Below are 4,263 nucleotides of genomic sequence, written 5' to 3'. Positions count from 1 at the left end.
CAGGCAGGTGAGTAGTTAGAGGAGATCAGGCTGGCGGGCAGGTGAGCAGTTAGGAGCCAGAGGTCCCAGATTGTGAGAGGGATGTCCAACTGCCAGTTTAGCCCTGTGGGGTCCCAGATTGGAGAGGGTACAGGCTGGGCTGAGGGGGAACCACCCCCCCTGCATGAAGTTTGTGCACTGGGCCTCTAGTATAGCTATAAAACTTAAACCTAATTGACAGCACTGAAGATCTCTAACTAATGCCACATTACTGGGTGGGAATTTCTTCCATATGCTTACTCTCTTTATCAACCTGTGAGGATAAAAAACCCACAATGCCACTCAAACAACAAAGATAAGTGGTTCACCAGCTAGTGTTTTCTCTGTTTAGTAGGCTGCATGTTCCAGACTGAATTATAACCAGAGTGCTATTATGTTCTCTAATCCAGTTAAACCCAATGTATATGACATTGCACTGGAGAAGACATGTATCTACTAGAGTGAGGCACATTTCTTCTGCTTCTCTTCCCAGCCCAATTTAGGCATCTATATTCTCCCCTTCAAAAGTCAAGCACATATCAGATAAAGGGAATGTACTAGTACTAACTCTACTCTGTAATAAAATGTGCTTCAGAACCACAGCTGCCCCAGGCACAGTTTCTCAAGGCTGAATCCAATATATTTTGGGGCCAAGGGTCACAAGAGCTGGGATTCCCTAACTCTTCCTAGTCTCAGTTCAAGATCTGAAACCTCCCCTGCCCCAAGAGTTCAGCTAATTTCTCTCCCTCCTTCATGCTGTGTTCAGGATTCCCTCACTATACCTCTTCCCTTCTCTCTACCCTCAACAAACACCATATCCTCCGGGCAGGGTCCTTCTCCTTTCCTCAAGAGCCATAACTGTTCCTCTTGGACATCTAGATCATGCAGGTTAGTTCCTGCCCAGGTGTCTGGGTTCGAGAGTTTTTTTGTTTTGTTTTGTTTTTAAATATATTTTATTAATTTTTTACAGAGAGGAAGGGAGAGAGATAGTCAGAAACATCGATGGGAGAGAAACATCGATCAGCCGCCTCCTGCACACCCCCCACTGGGGATGTGCCCGCAACCCAGGTACATGCCCTTGACTGGAACCGAACCTGGGACCCTTCAGTCCGCAGGCCAACGCTCCATCCACTGAGCCAAACCGGTTTCAGCTGGGTTCAAGAGTTTTTGGTGAGGGGTAAGAACAGGAAAGGTATGTGGGAGGGTTTGGTGGAGAGCCCAGAAAGCTCCTCAGCTAAGGCACCCTGACTGTTAAGAAAGTGAAATGATCAAGAATGACATGGCAATATATCAATTATGTCTCAATTTAAAAAATTACATGGTTATAGATACTAGAGAACTAAAGAAACAGAGAACTATAGGAATGTAGAAGGATCACTGGAGGAGAGTCAGAAAAACTGGGATCTGGTGGATCTGGTCACAAGGTGTCAATGTCAAGTTTTAGTGATTTTAGGTGTCTTCCCTTCCACCCCCAACGCCCCACCCCGGGCTTCATCTATGACTAATCAACTAGATGAACTTGAAGACACCTCTTAATTCTATAATTATGACTGCAAATTATGTTTTATATTAACTTTATCTTAGTTTGTTATTCAATATGGTCATCTGCTCAATGTTTTAAACACTAAATAGAAAATAATCATTTGAGAAAGCGAGTATATTATTGGCTCTTATAAATCAGAATTGTCTGAACTTAGTTTGGAAGAATAGTTCATAAAGTACACATAGAAAACAAAAACTTTAAGTTTTAAGGGATAAGACTCAGTTCTGTTGCATGTAATTATTTCAACAGCAAATATGATATGGTATTCCCTGCAGAAGCGACACTTGGTGACAAGTCCCAAAGCTGTCTATTTCATTTAATTTTAGTAACACATTCTGGATAGCATTAATACAAGGATATAATAGATTAAGATTTCTTCTTCAGTTCCAAAGAAAGCAGATCTTTTTGATTGACTATATTTGTAAAAATTATAGTCAGACTTTGAGAATACCTACCAAGTGCCTTTGAAAATATAAAAACAACCACAATATTTATCCTGAAACACAAGTCATAGAAAAATATGTTTTTTCTATGTGCTTTTTCTATGTGCCTCAACAATAGGCTCCAGATACCAAACTTATTTCCCTATGATCTGTGCCTCCAAATACCCTCTTATCCCCTGCTTATTTTAGAATAAGAAACGGGAATGTAAATTTCTCCATATTCATAATTTCAGGCAACATTTCAGGCGACCCTTCTGACTTAGAAAAAGGTATTGCATATCAGATGGAGGGGGAAAAAAAAGAAGGGTGGGGAAGATATAATGTTTCAAACATAGTTTGAGTGATTTGAAGACCATTTGGATCTGGAAGATATTATGCAGGATTCAGGGTGAGATCATCTGATCATGCTGTTTTCATAACCAAATTTTCTTCTGGAGCAAGAAAACATGTCGTTACGAAAAAGGGTAGTGTTACTAAGACTTCTTTAATAATCTTGAAATGAAGCTGACCAAGGTAGATTATATGAAATATACATATATAATCCCCCTTCCTTTGTCTGTATGTATGTATATGTACATGTCTATTTATCTACCTATCTTATATGTATACTAGAGGCCCAATGCATGAAATTCATGCAAGAGTAGGCCTTCCTTCCCCCAGCTGCCCCTAACTGCCCCCCGCTGCCAGCCAGTTTGCCCACAACTGCCCCCCCTGCCGGCCTGGTCACCCCTAACTGCCCCCCCTGCTGGCCTGGTTACCCCCAACTGCCACCCCTGCCAACCTAGTTGCCCCTCACTACCCCCCTGCTAGCCTAATTGCCCTCAACTGCCTCCCCTACTGGCCTAGTCACCCCCAACTGCACCCCCCCCTCGGGCCTGGTCACTCCTAACTGGCCCCCGCCAGACTGGTTGCCTCTTACTGCCTCCCTGCCGGCCTGGTCACCCCTAACTGCCCCCCCTGCCGGCCTGGTCACCCCATGTAGCCTGCTTGTTCAGTCGTTTGGTCATTCCTCACTAATTCCCCTGTCAGTCTGGTCATAGGCAGCCATCTTGTGAGGGCATGATAGTCAATTTGCATATTACCATTTTATTATATAGGATGTTTTTCAGGAAACTATTGATATTTGGTCCTTTGTTGGGTACCAAGAAATGTTGATTTAAAGTTTAGTATTTTAGGTATATTATTAGATTTAATGTTTTCCTTTTCATAATTTGCAAATTACTTTGATTTCAATTTTTATGATAAAAGTAACCATTTATAAGTAATCATTTCCCATACTTGTTTGAGTACCTACTAAAGCTATATTAATTGGGTTCTCTAGAGAGGGGGCATTTGATTTAACATGACCAGGTATTCTGGTCTAGTACAGGGAACAGGTATATTTTCCTAAACAGAATCTTCTTCAGAGTTTCTGTGGTAAATTGCAAATATGGCCACAATTTTTTTACAGTACTTCCTATTAAGAAATGAAGTCTATTTTTCTACTTTGTGAATTTGGGCTGCCAATGGATTGATGGAAGTAGTGTTATGTGTACTCTAAGCTTGGACCTCAGGAGAACTTTTTGCTTTTAACTACTTTCTTGGAACCCAGCTGCTGCCATTTGAAGTAGCCCAGCTCAGCCTGCTGGAGGATGACAGCCCCCATGGAACAGATGAAACATCGCAGCTGAGGCTCCTCTAGACCGTCTGCCCCAAGGTGCCTGCAGACGCAGTGAGCCAGCTGGACTCAGCACAGGGTGCTAAAATGCAGAAGCATGAGTGGAATATCATGATCAGAAACTACCAAATAAACAGTTATAACAAGCCACTATGTTTAAGGGTGATTTTCTTAGGCAACAAAGCATAACTTACACTCCTGCTAACTACTGGGATGCAAGTGAGCTATGGAAAGGGTTTTCCCACTCTGAGTTATCCTCATAGCCCTCTGTACATATGAAAGAATAAAGAGTCAGGATACTGTAGCTTCCTTGATATCATTGTTCATTTCAGAACGGCCCCTCTCTCTAATACAGTCAAATCTAATTTTGATTTGCAGTTATTCCATCAAGATGAAGGGAAATTATAATTAATTTGCAACTAAAATTTGATCCTAGTTGTCAAAAGGTGGTATAGGAATGTTTTGAAAGTTGTCTGTTTCCTCTAAATCGTTAGACAAATCTAAAATGACGTCTATGTGCCTTTCATGCTGAGAAGTCCTTGGGCTATAGTCTGAATATAGGACAAAAAGCGTATGAAATCAAACCACTTCTCTAATAGAAG

The 4,263-nt window shown here is 41.6% G+C and overlaps 1 protein-coding gene across 1 annotated transcript in view; it reads right to left on the bottom strand.

The window, feature by feature from the left end:
• The window catches only part of TES (testin LIM domain protein), a 33,112-nt gene extending 29,401 nt beyond the window's left edge, over positions 1-3,711 (bottom strand). Inside the window, exon 1 of the mRNA XM_006769687.2 lies at positions 3,490-3,711. The gene's annotated coding sequence lies outside the window, so the exon portion shown is untranslated. The remainder of the gene's footprint in view (positions 1-3,489) is intronic.
• Between the last annotated feature and the right edge of the window lie 552 nt (positions 3,712-4,263).

This window comes from Myotis davidii, unplaced genomic scaffold, assembly GCF_000327345.1.
Source record: "Myotis davidii unplaced genomic scaffold, ASM32734v1 scaffold3104, whole genome shotgun sequence".
Lineage (NCBI taxonomy): Eukaryota > Metazoa > Chordata > Mammalia > Chiroptera > Vespertilionidae > Myotis > Myotis davidii.
This window is presented reverse-complemented; position numbering and strand designations above follow the sequence as displayed.